Source organism: Engystomops pustulosus, chromosome 6, assembly GCF_040894005.1.
Source record: "Engystomops pustulosus chromosome 6, aEngPut4.maternal, whole genome shotgun sequence".
NCBI lineage: Eukaryota > Metazoa > Chordata > Amphibia > Anura > Leptodactylidae > Engystomops > Engystomops pustulosus.
This window is the reverse complement of record NC_092416.1, coordinates 143,914,028-143,932,063: the sequence shown is the minus strand read 5'-3', so window position 1 is coordinate 143,932,063 and position 18,036 is coordinate 143,914,028. Positions and strand designations below refer to the sequence as shown.

General features: G+C 45.6%; 1 protein-coding gene across 1 annotated transcript in view; it reads right to left on the bottom strand.

Moving 5' to 3' along the window:
- The window catches only part of LOC140066114 (protein kinase C delta type-like), a 31,860-nt gene extending 14,360 nt beyond the window's left edge, over positions 1–17,500 (bottom strand). Inside the window, exon 1 of the transcript XR_011848120.1 lies at positions 17,221–17,500. The gene's annotated coding sequence lies outside the window, so the exon portion shown is untranslated. The remainder of the gene's footprint in view (positions 1–17,220) is intronic.
- Positions 17,501–18,036: the final 536 nt, after the last annotated feature.

The window sequence follows — 18,036 nt, the reverse complement described above, 5'->3', positions numbered from 1 at the left end:
GCTAGGCGGCTATATCTGCAGGCCTACTTGGCAAACTCCCAAACTAAAAAGGCAGGGGTGGCAATACTAATATCCCGCACCTGCCTTTTCCTGGCCTCTAAAATACAGGCAGACCGAGAGGATAGATACATTTTAGTGCAGGGCGCTTTAGAGGGACAACCTATTGTTCTTTGCAACATATACTCCCCAAACACAGGACAACTTACTTTTCTGTCTGAGACGTTGACACGACTGACAAACTTTAGGGGTACCCCCACGTTGATAGGAGGGGACTTTAATGCTCCTTTTTCGGAAAACAGAGACCAACTCTCAATACTGAACCGCCCCCCGACGCAACAGACCCACCCACCGACTGGCAGTGGGCTTCAGAAAATTAATTCGACTATACGACTTGTATGACTTGTGGAGAGTGGACAACCCTACAGCTAAAGCCTACACCTTTTTCTCCCACCCACACAATACCTACACCCGCATTGATTATTTTTTCGGGGATTATTTTTATTCTGAAAACCTTGCAGCAATCCACCATAGGACCTATAACAAGGTCTGATCACGCCCCCATCATGCTTGTGCTCGATTTTACTACCCCTAGTCATCGCCCGCTACACTGGAGGCTCAATGAGACTAATCTCCAACCCAATGACGCGTGCAGAGCTGAACCAATGCCTAATAAACTACTTTGTTGATAACACTCCTACGGCCCCATCCCAGATTATCCTATGGGAGGCCCATAAGGCAGTTATCAGGGGGGACTGTATTTCTGTAGCTGCACGAAAACAGAAAATGGTTCATGCCGCCCGCCAGAAATGTGAAAGGGAACTACGAGGTCTAGAAGCGCGCCTGCTGTCTAAACCCTCTCTGCATCTACAGAGACGGGTGGTAGATGCTAGAGCCAGCCTACGTAAGCTCCTACTTATGGGGAGTGAGAAGCTACTCCGATATTCCTGTAGACGATTTTATGAATTCAGCAACAAGGCCCACACTTTGTTAGCAAACCAACTAAGGACACAAACAGCTAACAGTAACCCTTACGGCATTAAAGATGCCGCGGGGACAATTAATTACGACCCGAAGGTAGTGGCCCGAATCTTTGAAGATTATTATAGCACACTATATTCCCCCCCCCCCTTCCCCCACGGTCAATCCTGACTCCCCAGCGGCGATGGAGGGCCTATCCCAATACCTGAATGAATGCAATTTGCCCACCCTTTCGGGGGAGGTGTTGGACAACCTAAATTACCCCTGAGGAACTAGCAGAGGTGCTGCAAGCCATGCCCACGGGCAAGGCTCCAGGCCCTGACGGGTTTACTTACACCTACTACAAAACCTATAGCGAAATTTTGATACCCCACATGGTCGAGCTGTTCAACGCCTTCCTCGGAGGCACACCTATCCCACCCTCTATGTTATGCTCCTACATCACAGTACTCCCCAAACCAGGTAAAGACCCTTTGTCATGCGCGAGCTACCGCCCCATACAGGGGCGCACCAGCCATGAGGCGAGTTGAGACTTTCACCTCAGGGCGGTGCGCCTCCTGCTGGTGGAGGGGCGGCATTTTGCAGGCTGCTCGGCTACTACTTACAATAGTAGTTGCATCATTCAGACACAAGTACCATTGCTGACAGCGCCGCGCAGGATGTCCTGTGCGGCGCTGCTTTGACATAGGAAGCGCTTACTAGCGCTTCATGTGTCACTAGTGCACAAGCAGCCTGGAGGAGCGAGGGGGAGGAAGAACGAGGAGGAGGAGGAGCCAGGGGGAGCGGGAGCGCCACATTCAAACCTCTGGCTGATCTCCCTGGAGGTGCAGGCCCCGGCAGAGCTGATAGGAGAAGCCCCGCCCACCAGCCCGGGCCTGCTGCACAGAGGAGACAGCTCCATCCTCCTCCCTGATGTATCCCCTGCCTGACCTGGACCTGCTGCCGGATATCAGGTAAGTGTAATGTGTATATATATGTGTGTGTCTTCCCTGTGTATATACAAGTGTGTGTGTCTTCCCTGTGTATATACATGTGTGTGTGTCTTGTCATCTGTATATATGTGTGTGTGTCCCCTGTTTATATGTGTTTTGTCATGTGTATATGTGTGTAAAACATGTCATGTGTGTGTATATAGAGGCATGACATGTAATAGCAGTATATATTGGTGTAATGTGTGTATATAGAGGCATGACATGTAATAGCAGTATATATTGGTGTAATGTGTGTATATAGAGGTATGACACGTAAAAGCTGTATATATAGGTGTAATGTGTGTGTATATAGAGGTATGACATGTAATAGCAGTATATATAGGTGTAATGTGTGTGTATATAGAGGTATGACATGTAATAGCAGTATATATAGGTGTAATGTGTTTGTATATAGAGGCATGACATGTAATAGCAGTATATATTGGTGTAATGTGTGTGTATATAGAGGTATGACATGTAATAGCAGTATATATAGGTGTAATGTGTGTGTATATAGAGGCATGACATGTAATAGCAGTATATATTGGTGTAATGTGTGTATATAGAGGTATGACATGTAAAAGCTGTATATATAGGTGTAATGTGTGTGTATATAGAGGTATGACATGTAATAGCAGTATATATAGGTGTAATGTGTGTGTATATAGAGGTATGACATGTAATAGCAGTATATATAGGTGTAATGTGTGTGTATATAGAGGCATGACATGTAATAGCAGTATATATTGGTGTAATGTGTGTATATAGAGGTATGACATGTAAAAGCTGTATATATAGGTGTAATGTGTGTGTATATAGAGGTATGACATGTAATAGCAGTATATATAGGTGTAATGTGTGTGTATATAGAGGTATGACATGTAATAGCAGTATATATAGGTGTAATGTGTGTGTATATAGAGGTATGACATGTAATAGCTGACAGCTGTATATATATATATATATATATATATATATATATATATACAGCTATTACACGTCATACCTCTATATACACAAGCATTACACATACACATATATAAAGGTGTCATCCGTGTATATATAGAGGTATGACGTGTAAAAGCTGTATATATAGGTGTAATGTGTGTGTATATAGAGGTATGACGTGTAAAAGCTGTATATATAGGTGTAATGTGTGTGTATATAGAGGTATAACATGTAATAGCTGTATATATATAGGTGTAGTATGTGTGTGTATATAGAGGTATAACATGTAATAGCTGTATATACATAGGTGTAGTATGTGTGTGTATATAGAGGTATGACATGTAATAGCTGTATATATATAGGTGTAGTATGTGTGTGTATATAGAGGTATGACGTGTAAAAGCTGTATATATAGATGTAATGTGTGTGTATATAGAGGTATGACATGTAATAGCAGTATATATAGGTGTAATGTGTGTGTATATAGAGGTATGACATGTAATAGCAGTATATATAGGTGTAATGTGTGTGTATATAGAGGCATGACATGTAATAGCAGTATATATTGGTGTAATGTGTGTATATAGAGGTATGACATGTAAAAGCTGTATATATAGGTGTAATGTGTGTGTATATAGAGGTATGACATGTAATAGCAGTATATATAGGTGTAATGTGTGTGTATATAGAGGTATGACATGTAATAGCAGTATATATAGGTGTAATGTGTGTGTATATAGAGGTATGACTTGTAATAGCAGTATATATAGGTGTAATGTGTGTGTACATAGAGGTATGACATGTAATAGCTGACAGCTGTATATATACAGCTATTACACGTCATACCTCTATATACACAAGCATTACACATACACATATATATAGGTGTCATCCGTGTATATATAGAGGTATGACATGTAATAGCAGTATATATAGGAGTAATTTGTGTGTACATAGAGGTTTGACATGAAATAGCTTTTTATATATATATATATATATATATATATATATATATATATATATATATATATATATATGTGTAATGCGTGTGTATATAGAGGTATGACTTGTAATAGCTGTATATATAGGTGTAATGTGTATGACTTGTAATAGCTGCATATATAGGTGTAATGTATTATGTATGTGTGTATATAGTGGTATAACATGTAATAGGTGTGTATATATAGGTGCCATGTATGTGTATATGCAGGTATACCTTGTAAAGGGTGTAGATATAGGTGTAATGCGTGTATACTGTATATACAGGTATAACATGAAATAGGTTTATATATATATATATATATATATATATATATATATATGTGAAATTTGTGATGTGTGTGATATATATGTATACAGTGATTGCTTGCTTTGGGGGGAGCTGTATACAGTCATTGCTGGCTTGGGGGGTATACTACTGTTCCCTATCTGGACTACATTCAATGGGGGCCCTGGCTGTATATGTTTTCTGCTAAATGACGGTATTCTATGAATTTTATACTACATGGCTGTACACTGTATCTATCTTGCACTACATGGTGATATGCCGTATGCATTTTATACTACACGGCGGTACTCTGTATGTATTTTGCATTGATTTATTTTCACACCAAACCAATATGATGGATCTGGTCCTGACACTCCCTTATATATTACATAAATGGCGGGGGGGGGGGGGGGCGTCTCTCTATGGCTCGCCTCAGGCAGCAGACAGGCTTGGTACACCCCTGGCCCCATAGCCCTACTTAATACAGACTTAAAAGTCTTCACTTAACTACTAGCTGACAGACTGAGCCAGTGGCTCCCACACTTGGTCCACAAGGACAACTAGACACCGCCAGACGGGAGATAACACACGAAGAGCCGCGGATCTCCTGGAGGTTATCCGACACCAAGATACGGAGGCGCTTTTTCTCAGCCTAGACGCTGAGAAAGCATTCGATAGACTGGACTGGACCTTCATGTTCACCACCTTACAACGGTTCGGATTTACAGGCCCCTTCCTCCAAGCTTTAAGCACCTGTATTCTACCCCCACAGCGTCAGTTCGCCTTCCCCATGCACATTCATCCTTCTTCCTTCTTCCCCACATTCCCCTTCTTCTTGTCCACTCCTCCTTAGCATCAAACCCCTGGCAACACCCAATTCAAAATCTCTTTATTCGCGGATGATGTCCTGCTCACTCTTGCCAACCCCCTGACCACCCTACCAAACTTACATGTGACGCTGGACCGTCATAGTTATTTTTCAGGGTACAAAATTAATAATACCAAGACGGAGGCTCTGCCGCTCAATATCCCACCAAGGAAGCTAAGGGCCTTACAGGCCACATTCCCTTACACGTGGAAAATAACTTCCTGGACTATGTCCAGATGCCTGGACTATGTTTGGAGTGGGCGGAGACATAGGATCCCAAAGTCGGTCATGACCGCTGGATCCACTAACGGAGGCCTATCCCTACCTGATCTAAAATTATACTATTTCTCCGCCCACCTCCGACACATAGCTTCCTGGTCCACTCTCCCGGCCTATAACAGATGGACAGAGGGGGAAAAGCTGTGGCTGGCACCGTATCATCCAGCAACCTTGATTTGGGGTCCCCCGCATGACATACCACCATCCGCCCTCTTGGGGTATTTGCAATTTACTAGAGACATATGGTTTAAATGCAGAGTGCGTTTCCAACTAGCCACCCTTAGGTCGCCACTCACCCCGGTACTTTTTACCCCACACCTCCCAGACAGTGTGACTTCAGGAGGTTTTAAACCTTGGATAGAGGCCAAGTTATTTCAGATTAAGGTCTATACGGACGTTCACAGCAGACTGATTCTTCCCCTCGCCACCTTGGTGCCTCTTTCAGTACGGACAAATTAAACATTATATATCATCGCATATGGGCAGGGTCGGACTGGGGTGCCTGGGGCCCACCAGTGAAATTGATTTTGGGGGCCCACCTACTACTGCATATAAATATTCTGGGATGAGGGAATTTGTAAGCACTAGCGGGGGCAGTGATGCAAAGGATAAGCTAAGCCCTTTCTCCCACCTTTTCTGCTAGTGCTTGGCTCTTGGTTTGTGTACAGGAGCTGCAGTGGTGATATCACCTCAGGGCATTAATGTTAGGGATAGTATAAGAGTTACCCCTGGTGTCCTGGGCTTCTGCTGGTGGCTGGGCTGTGGTTAGGGATAGTATAAGAGTTACCCCTGGTGTCCCGGGCTTCTGCTGGTGGCTGGGCTGTGGTTAGGGATAGTATAAGAGTTACCCCTGGTTTCCAGGGCTTTCTGCTGGTGGCTGGGCAGTGGTTAGGGATAGTATAAGAGTTACCCCTGGTTTCCAGGGCTTTCTGCTGGTGGCTGGGCTGTGGTTAGGGATAGTATAGGAGTTACCCCTGGTGTCCCGGGCTTTCTGCTGGTGGCTGGGCTGTGGTTAGGGATAGTATAAGAGTTACCCCTGGTGTCCTGGGCTTCTGCTGGTGGCTGGGCAGTGGTTAGGGATAGTATAAGAGTTACCCCTGGTTTCCAGGGCTTTCTGCTGGTGGCTGGGCTGTGGTTAGGGATAGTATAGGAGTTACCCCTGGTGTCCCGGGCTTTCTGCTGGTGGCTGGGCTGTGGTTAGGGATAGTATAAGAGTTACCCCTGGTTTCCAGGGCTTTCTGCTGGTGGCTGGGCTGTGGTTAGGGATAGTATAGGAGTTACCCCTGGTGTCCCGGGCTTTCTGCTGGTGGCTGGGCTGTGGTTAGGGATAGTATAAGAGTTACCCCTGGTTTCCAGGGCTTTCTGCTGGTGGCTGGGCTGTGGTTAGGGATGTAAGTGTTCGCACTGCACCAACCTTCCAATAAGGAAATGCTGAAAACCTTTATAAGAACTGATGACAATAACCCCACTCTGGCATCCCTGCGCCACATAGACAAGTTATACCTGGCTCTCTGACCCTATAGATATAACAGTATATAAGCTGAGAGCAGTTTCACACTAGAAGGTAAGTCAGGGACTACAATACTGATCGGACACACTGCCATCCCCCCCTCCAAATTTTATTAATGCCCCCCATGCAAACTGCTATCCCCCTCCATATTTTATTAAGGCCCCCGCCCCATACATGCTGCCATTCACTCCAGCATCTAAGGTTTGAGTGCAGTGCACGCACTCAGTGATAGTACCCAAGCGTCCGCTTCCGGCCGCATTGAGTACTACTGCAGCCATTGGCAGGGGCCTCCAATACAGGGGTGAAGAATTTAAGCCTTTATGCTGCCCGAGGCGAGCCATAGAGAGACCACCCCCCCCCATATATGTAATATGTAGTACAAAATATATACAGCGTACAGTAATCAGTGTATACAGCTCCCCCAGCAATCACTATATACAGCTCCCCCAGCAATCACTATATACAGCTCCCCCAGCAATCACTATATACAGCTCCCCCAGCAATCACTATATACAGCTCCCCCAGCAATCACTATATACAGCTCCCCCAGCAATCACTATATACAGCTCCCCCAGCAATCACTGTATACAGCTCCCCCAGCAATCACTGTATACAGCTCCCCCAGCAATCACTATATACAGCTCCCCCAGCAATCACTATATACAGCTCCCCCAGCAATCACTATATACAGCTCCCCCAGCAATCACTATATACAGCTCCCCCAGCAATCACTATATACAGCTCCCCCAGCAATCACTATATACAGCTCCCCCAGCAATCACTATATACAGCTCCCCCAGCAATCACTATATACAGCTCCCCCAGCAATCACTATATACAGCTCCCCCAGTAATCACTATATACAGCTCCCCCAGCAATCACTATATACAGCTCCCCCAGCAATCACTATATACAGCTCCCCCAGCAATCACTATATACAGCTCCCCCAGCAATCACTATATACAGCTCCCCTAGCAATCAGTGTATACAGCTCCCCCAGCAATCAGTGTATACAGCTCCCCCAGCAATCACTATATACAGCTCCCCCAGTAATCACTGTATACAGCTCCCCCAGCAATCACTATATACAGCTCCCCCAGCAATCACTATATACAGCTCCCCCAGTAATCACTGTATACAGCTCCCCCAGCAATCACTATATACAGCTCCCCCAGCAATCACTATATACAGCTACCCAGCAATCACTATATACAGCTCCCCCAGCAATCAGTGTATACAGCTCCCCCAGCAATCAGTGTATACAGCTCCCCCAGCAATCACTATATACAGCTCCCCCAGCAATCACTATATACAGCTCCCCCAGTAATCACTGTATACAGCTCCCCCAGCAATCACTGTATACAGCTCCCCCAGCAATCACTATATACAGCTCCCCCAGCAATCACTATATACTACTCCCCCAGCAATCACTATATACTACTCCCCCAGCAATCACTATATACAGCTCCCCCAGCAATCACTATATACAGCTCCCCCAGTAATCACTATATACAGCTCCCCCAGTAATCACTATATACAGCTCCCCCAGCAATCACTATATACAGCTCCCCCAGCAATCACTATATACTACTCCCCCAGCAATCACTATATACTACTCCCCCAGCAATCACTATATACAGCTCCCCCAGCAATCACTATATACAGCTCCCCCAGTAATCACTATATACAGCTCCCCCAGTAATCACTATATACAGCTCCCCCAGCAATCACTATATACAGCTCCCCCAGCAATCAGTGTATACAGCTCCCCCAGCAATCACTGTATACAGCCCCCCAGCAATCACTATATACAGCTCCCCCAGCAATCACTATATACATCTCCCCCAGTAATCAGTGTATACAGCTCCCCCAGTAATCAGTGTATACAGCTCCCCCAGCAATCACTGTATACAGCCCCCCAGCAATCACTATATACAGCTCCCCCAGCAATCACTATATACATCTCCCCCAGTAATCAGTGTATACAGCTCCCCCAGTAATCAGTGTATACAGCTCCCCCAGCAATCAGTGTATACAGCTCCCCCAGCAATCACTATATACAGCTCCCCCAGCAATCACTATATACAGCTCCCCTAGCAATCAGTGTATACAGCTCCCCCAGCAATCAGTGTATACAGCTCCCCCAGCAATCACTATATACAGCTCCCCCAGTAATCACTGTATACAGCTCCCCCAGCAATCACTATATACAGCTCCCCCAGCAATCACTATATACAGCTCCCCCAGTAATCACTGTATACAGCTCCCCCAGCAATCACTATATACAGCTCCCCCAGCAATCACTATATACAGCTACCCAGCAATCACTATATACAGCTCCCCCAGCAATCAGTGTATACAGCTCCCCCAGCAATCAGTGTATACAGCTCCCCCAGCAATCACTATATACAGCTCCCCCAGCAATCACTATATACAGCTCCCCCAGCAATCACTATATACAGCTCCCCCAGCAATCACTATATACAGCTCCCCCAGCAATCACTATATACAGCTCCCCCAGCAATCACTATATACAGCTCCCCCAGCAATCACTATATACAGCTCCCCCAGCAATCACTATATACAGCTCCCCCAGCAATCACTATATACAGCTCCCCCAGCAATCACTATATACAGCTCCCCCAGCAATCACTATATACAGCTCCCCCAGCAATCACTATATACAGCTCCCCCAGCAATCACTATATACAGCTCCCCCAGCAATCACTATATACAGCTCCCCCAGCAATCACTATATACAGCTCCCCTAGCAATCAGTGTATACAGCTCCCCCAGCAATCAGTGTATACAGCTCCCCCAGCAATCACTATATACAGCTCCCCCAGTAATCACTGTATACAGCTCCCCCAGCAATCACTATATACAGCTCCCCCAGCAATCACTATATACAGCTCCCCCAGTAATCACTGTATACAGCTCCCCCAGCAATCACTATATACAGCTCCCCCAGCAATCACTATATACAGCTACCCAGCAATCACTATATACAGCTCCCCCAGCAATCAGTGTATACAGCTCCCCCAGCAATCAGTGTATACAGCTCCCCCAGCAATCACTATATACAGCTCCCCCAGCAATCACTATATACAGCTCCCCCAGTAATCACTGTATACAGCTCCCCCAGCAATCACTGTATACAGCTCCCCCAGCAATCACTATATACAGCTCCCCCAGCAATCACTATATACTACTCCCCCAGCAATCACTATATACTACTCCCCCAGCAATCACTATATACAGCTCCCCCAGCAATCACTATATACAGCTCCCCCAGTAATCACTATATACAGCTCCCCCAGTAATCACTATATACAGCTCCCCCAGCAATCACTATATACAGCTCCCCCAGCAATCACTATATACTACTCCCCCAGCAATCACTATATACTACTCCCCCAGCAATCACTATATACAGCTCCCCCAGCAATCACTATATACAGCTCCCCCAGTAATCACTATATACAGCTCCCCCAGTAATCACTATATACAGCTCCCCCAGCAATCACTATATACAGCTCCCCCAGCAATCAGTGTATACAGCTCCCCCAGCAATCACTGTATACAGCCCCCCAGCAATCACTATATACAGCTCCCCCAGCAATCACTATATACATCTCCCCCAGTAATCAGTGTATACAGCTCCCCCAGTAATCAGTGTATACAGCTCCCCCAGCAATCACTGTATACAGCCCCCCAGCAATCACTATATACAGCTCCCCCAGCAATCACTATATACATCTCCCCCAGTAATCAGTGTATACAGCTCCCCCAGTAATCAGTGTATACAGCTCCCCCAGCAATCAGTGTATACAGCTCCCCCAGCAATCACTATATACAGCTCCCCCAGCAATCACTATATACAGCTCCCCCAGCAATCCCTGTATACAGCTCCCCCAGCAATCACTATATACAGCTCCCCCAGCAATCCCTGTATACAGCTCCCCCAGTAATCACTATATACAGCTCCCCCAGTAATCAGTGTATACAGCTCCCCCAGCAATCATTGTATACAGCTCCCCCAGTAATCACTGTATACAGCTCCCCCAGCAATCACTGTATACAGCTCCCCCAGTAATCACTGTATACAGCTCCCAGCAATCACTATATACAGCTCCCCCAGCAATCACTATATACAGCTCCCCCAGCAATCACTATATACAGCTCCCCCAGCAATCACTATATACAGCTCCCCCAGCAATCACTGTATACAGCTCCCCCAGTAATCAGTGTATACAGCTCCCCCAGCAATCACTGTATACAGCCCCCCAGCAATCACTATATACAGCTCCCCCAGTAATCAGTGTATACAGCTCCCCCAGTAATCAGTGTATACAGCTCCCCCAGCAATCAGTGTATACAGCTCCCCCAGCAATCACTATATACAGCTCCCCCAGCAATCACTATATACAGCTCCCCCAGCAATCACTATATACAGCTCCCCCAGCAATCACTATATACAGCTCCCCCAGCAATCCCTGTATACAGCTCCCCCAGCAATCACTATATACAGCTCCCCCAGCAATCACTATATACAGCTCCCCCAGTAATCACTATATACAGCTCCCCCAGTAATCAGTGTATACAGCTCCCCCAGCAATCACTGTATACAGCTCCCCCAGTAATCAGTGTATACAGCTCCCCCAGCAATCACTGTATACAGCCCCCCAGCAATCACTATATACAGCTCCCCCAGCAATCACTATATACATCTCCCCCAGTAATCAGTGTATACAGCTCCCCCAGTAATCAGTGTATACAGCTCCCCCAGCAATCACTGTATACAGCCCCCCAGCAATCACTATATACAGCTCCCCCAGCAATCACTATATACAGCTCCCCCAGCAATCACTATATACATCTCCCCCAGTAATCAGTGTATACAGCTCCCCCAGTAATCAGTGTATACAGCTCCCCCAGCAATCAGTGTATACAGCTCCCCCAGCAATCAGTGTATACAGCTCCCCCAGCAATCACTATATACAGCTCCCCCAGCAATCACTATATACAGCTCCCCCAGCAATCCCTGTATACAGCTCCCCCAGCAATCACTATATACAGCTCCCCCAGCAATCACTATATACAGCTCCCCCAGTAATCACTATATACAGCTCCCCCAGTAATCAGTGTATACAGCTCCCCCAGCAATCACTGTATACAGCTCCCCCAGTAATCAGTGTATACAGCTCCCCCAGCAATCACTGTATACAGCTCCCCCAGTAATCACTGTATACAGCTCCCCCAGTAATCACTGTATACAGCTCCCAGCAATCACTATATACAGCTCCCCCAGCAATCACTATATACAGCTCCCCCAGCAATCACTATATACAGCTCCCCCAGCAATCACTGTATACAGCTCCCCCAGTAATCAGTGTATACAGCTCCCCCAGCAATCACTGTATACAGCCCCCCAGCAATCACTATATACAGCTCCCCCAGTAATCAGTGTATACAGCTCCCCCAGTAATCAGTGTATACAGCTCCCCCAGCAATCAGTGTATACAGCTCCCCCAGCAATCACTATATACAGCTCCCCCAGCAATCACTATATACAGCTCCCCCAGCAATCCCTGTATACAGCTCCCCCAGCAATCACTATATACAGCTCCCCCAGCAATCACTATATACAGCTCCCCCAGTAATCACTATATACAGCTCCCCCAGTAATCAGTGTATACAGCTCCCCCAGCAATCACTGTATACAGCTCCCCCAGTAATCAGTGTATACAGCTCCCCCAGTAATCAGTGTATACAGCTCCCCCAGCAATCAGTGTATACAGCTCCCCCAGCAATCACTGTATACAGCTCCCCCAGTAATCACTATATACAGCTCCCAGCAATCACTATATACAGCTCCCCCAGCAATCACTATATACAGCTCCCCCAGCAATCACTATATACAGCTCCCCCAGCAATCACTATATACAGCTCCCCCAGCAATCACTGTATACAGCTCCCCCAGTAATCAGTGTATACAGCTCCCCCCAGCAACCACTATATACAGCTCCCCCAGCAATCACTGTATACAGCTCCCCCAGTAATCACTGTATACAGCTCCCCCCAGCAACCACTATATACAGCTCCCCCAGCAATCACTGTATACAGCTCCCCCAGTAATCACTGTATACAGCTCCCTCCAGCAACCACCGTATACAGCTCCCCCAGTAATCACTGTATCCAGCTCCCCCAGCAAACACTATATACAGCTCCCCCAGCAATCACTATATATAAATAAACACACACATTACATATTACACCTATATATAAACCTATTTCATGTTATACCTGTATATACACACACACATTACACCTATATCTACACCCTTTACATGGTATACCTGCATATACACACATATATCACATGTAAAACCTGTATATACACATACATGACACCTATATATACACACCTAATACATGTTATACCATTATATACACACACATATAGAACACATTACACCTCTATATATACAGCTATTACATGTTATCAGTCTATATACAAGCACAGGACATGTTGTACACACATATATACACATGACAAAACACACATACACACAGAGCCGGATCATAGGGGGGGCTCGCGGGGCGAGTGCCCCGGGGCCCCCACCACTTCACCTTTAAAGGGGCCCCCACCAAATTGGGGCGATTCGGGCGGCCGCATGGCCGCCCGAATCGCCAACAGTATGTTGTTGCCGGGCTTCCCGGGCTGCGGGCCATATGCCGCTGATATGTCTGTCTTAAATCTATGGCAGAGCGAGGGAACAATAAGTTCCCTGCTCTGCCATAGACGATCGAAGTAAATAAAGATGGCGGCGCCCTGCCGCTCGGTGACGACGCAGAGTGTGACGTCACCGCGTGTGACGTCACCGCGCCGCGACTCACGGCGCGTCTGTAGCAGTGCCCCGCCATCTTTGTTTACATCCACCCGACACCGCGAGGGAGGATGAGGACGGAGTGCATCGTGGGAACTATGGAGGGTGAGTACAATTTTAGTATTTTATATAGGACTGTATATAGTTGTTATTGGGGGATTGTATATAATTATTATGGGGGGGGGGGTATATAGCAATAATAGGAATGTGTATATAGTTATTATGGGGGGGGGGGTGTATATAGCAATAATAGGAATGTGTATATAGTTATTATGGGGGGGGTATATAGCAATAATAGGAATGTGTATATAGTTATTATGGGGGGGGGTATATAGCAATAATAGGAATGTGTATATAGTTAGTATGGGGGGGGGTATATAGCAATAATAGGAATGTGTATATAGTTAGTATGGGGGGGTATATAGCAATAATAGGAATGTGTATATAGTTCTTATGGGGGGGGTATATAGCAATAATAGGAATGTGTATATAGTTCTTATGGGGGGTGTATATAGCAATTATAGGAATGTGTATATAGTTAGTATGGGGGGTGTATATAGCAATAATAGGAATGTGTATATAGTTATTATGGGGGGTGTATATAGCAATAATAGGAATGTGTATATAGTTATTATGGGGGGTGTATATAGCAATAATAGGAATGTGTATATAGTTAGTATGGGGGGGTATATAGCAATAATAGGAATGTGTATATAGTTATTATGGGGGGTATATAGCAATAATAGGAACGTGTATATAGTTATTATGGGGGGTGGTGTATATAGTAATAATAGGAATGTGTATATAGTTAGTATGGGGGGTATATAGCAATAATAGGAATGTGTATATAGTTATTATGGGGGGGTATATAGCAATAATAGGAATGTGTATATAGTTAGTATGGGGGGTATATAGCAATAATAGGAATGTGTATATAGTTATTATGGGGGGGGGGGGTATATAGCAATAATAGGAATGTGTATATAGTTAGTATGGGGGGGTATATAGCAAAAATAGGAATGTGTATATAGTTCTTATGGGGGGGGTATATAGCAATAATAGGAATGTGTATATAGTTAGTATGGGGGTTATATAGCAATAATAGGAATGTGTATATAGTTATTATGGGGGGGGGTATATAGCAATTATAGGAATGTGTATATAGTTAGTATGGGGGGGTATATAGCAATAATAGGAATGTGTATATAGTTATTATGGGGGGTGTATATAGCAATAATAGGAATGTGTATATAGTTATTATGGGGGGGTATATAGCAATAATAGGAACGTGTATATAGTTATTATGGGGGGGTATATAGCAATAATAGGAACGTGTATATAGTTATTATGGGGGGTGGTGTATATAGTAATAATAGGAATGTGTATATAGTTAGTATGGGGGGTATATAGCAATAATAGGAATGTGTATATAGTTATTATGGGGGGGGTATATAGCAATAATAGGAATGTGTATATAGTTAGTATGGGGGGTATATAGCAATAATAGGAATGTGTATATAGTTATTATGGAAGGGGGGGGTATATAGCAATAATAGGAATGTGTATATAGTTAGTATGGGGGGTATATAGCAATAATAGGAATGTGTATATAGTTATTATGGAAGGGGGGGGTATATAGCAATAATAGGAATGTGTATATAGTTAGTATGGGGGGTATATAGCAATAATAGGAATGTGTATATAGTTATTATGGGGGGGGGGGTATATAGCAATAATAGGAATGTGTATATAGTTAGTATGGGGGTATATAGCAATAATTGGAATGTGTATATAGTTATTATGGGGGGGGTATATAGCAATAATAGTAATGTGCATATAGTTAGTATGGGGGTGTATATAGCAATTATAGAAATGTGTATATAGTTATAGGGGAGCTGTAGATAGTGATTGCTGGGGGAGCTGTATATAGTGATTGCTGCGGGAGCTGTATACAGTGATTGCTGGGGGAGCTGTATATAGTGATTGCTGGGGGAGCTGTATACAGTGATTGCTGGGGGAGCTGTATATAGTGATTGCTGGGGGAGCTGTATATAGTGATTGCTGCGGGAGCTGTATACAGTGATTGCTGGGGGAGCTGTATACAGTGATTGCTGGAGGAGCTGTATATAGTGATTGCTGGGGGAGCTGTATATAGTGATTACTGTGGTAGCTGTATATAGCGGTTGCTGGGGGAGCTGTATACAGTGATTGCTGGGGGCTGTATATAGTGATTGCTGGGAGCTGTATATAGTGATTGCTGGGGGAGCTGTATATAGTGATTGCTGGGGGAGCTGTATTTAGTGATTGTTGGGGGAGCTGTATACAGTGATTGCTGGGGAGCTGTATATAGTGACTACTGGGGGAGCTGTATACAGTGATTGCTGGGGGAGCTGTATATAGTGATTGCTGGGGGAGCTGTATATAGTGATTGCTGCGGGAGCTGTATACAGTGATTGCTGGGGGAGCTGTATACAGTGATTGCTGGAGGAGCTGTATATAGTGATTGCTGGGGGAGCTGTATATAGTGATTACTGTGGTAGCTGTATATAGCGGTTGCTGGGGGAGCTGTATACAGTGATTGCTGGGGGCTGTATATAGTGATTGCTGGGAGCTGTATATAGTGATTGCTGGGGGAGCTGTATATAGTGATTGCTGGGGGAGCTGTATTTAGTGATTGTTGGGGGAGCTGTATACAGTGATTGCTGGGGAGCTGTATATAGTGACTACTGGGGGAGCTGTATATAGTGATTGTTGGGGGAGCTGTATTTAGTGATTGTTGGGGGAGCTGTATATAGTGATTACTGGGGGAGCTGTATACAGTGATTGCTGGGGGAGCTGTATATAGTGATTGCTGGGGGAGCTGTATATAGTGATTGCTGGGGGAGCTGTATATAGTGATTGCTGGGGGAGCTGTATACAGTGATTGCTGGGGGAGCTGTATACAGTGATTGCTGGGGGAGCTGTATACAGTGATTGCTGGGGGAGCTGTATACAGTGATTGCTGGGGGAGCTGTATTTAGTGATTGCTGGGGGAGCTGTATATAGTGATTGCTGAGGAGCTGTATATAGTGATTGCTGGGGGAGCTGTATATAGTGATTGCTGGGGGAGCTGTATATAGTGATTGCTGGGGGAGCTGTATATAGTGATTGCTGGGGGAGCTGTATATAGTGATTGCTGGGGGAGCTGTATACAGTGATTACTGGGGGAGCTGTATATAGTGATTGCTGGGGGAGCTGTATACAGTGATTGCTGGGGGAGCTGTATATAGTGATTGCTGGGGGAGCTGTATACAGTGATTACTGGGGGAGCTGTATATAGTGATTGCTGGGGGAGCTGTATTTAGTGATTGCTGGGGGAGCTGTATACAGTGATTACTGGGGGAGCTGTTCCCTGTCTGGACTACATTCAATGGGGGCCTCCACCATATTTTGCGCCCAGGGGCCCCCACCAACCTTAATCCGGCCCTGCATACACAGAGAAGACACATACATATACACATTACACTTACCTCATATCCAGCAGCAGGTCCAGGTCAGGCAGTGGATGGAGCTGTCTCCTCTGTGCAGCAGGCCCGGGCTGGTGGGCGGGGCTTCTCCTGTCAGCTCTGCCCGGGCTGCACCTCCAGGGAGACCAGCCACAGATTTGAATGTGGTGCTCCCGCGCTTCCTCCCCCTCGCTCCTCCTCCTGTTCGCTCCTCTGGCTGCTTCTGTGGTAGTGACACAGGAAGCGCTAGCAAGGGCTTCCTGTGTCACAGCAGCGCCGCACAGGAGGTCCTGCGCGGTGCTGTAAGAAATAGTACTTGCATCTGAATGATGCAAATACTATTGTTAGTAGTAGAGGAGCAGCCTCGATTAAAGGCCCATGCTATAGTTACAGGAGTCGGGGCCCACCGGGGGATTCACCGGCCCCCCGGCGGGCCAGACCGACCCTGCATATGGGTCCGGGGGAGATCCCATGCCCATCTCCATTTGAGCTTATATGTGCCTCAGGGCCCTCTTCCAAGGGTTTAATTTCCAACATTTATAGCATTTTTAACTCCCCAGTGAGACCCACTGAGCCTACACATACGTATATGGCCAAATGGGAAACATGGGGAATAGGAAATTTTATAAACTCACTTTACAAGGAGAACCAGGTGAAACTCCTTATGCTTTGGTACCACACCCCCGAACTGTTGCACAGGCTCAACCCAAATATCTCGAATACCTGCTGGCGATGTAACAGGGAGGTGGGTTCTGTGTACCACATTTTCTGGTCATGTCCGTCTATAGTAAACTACTGGAATATGATTGAAAGCCTCTTGCAGGAGATCCTGGGAACCAG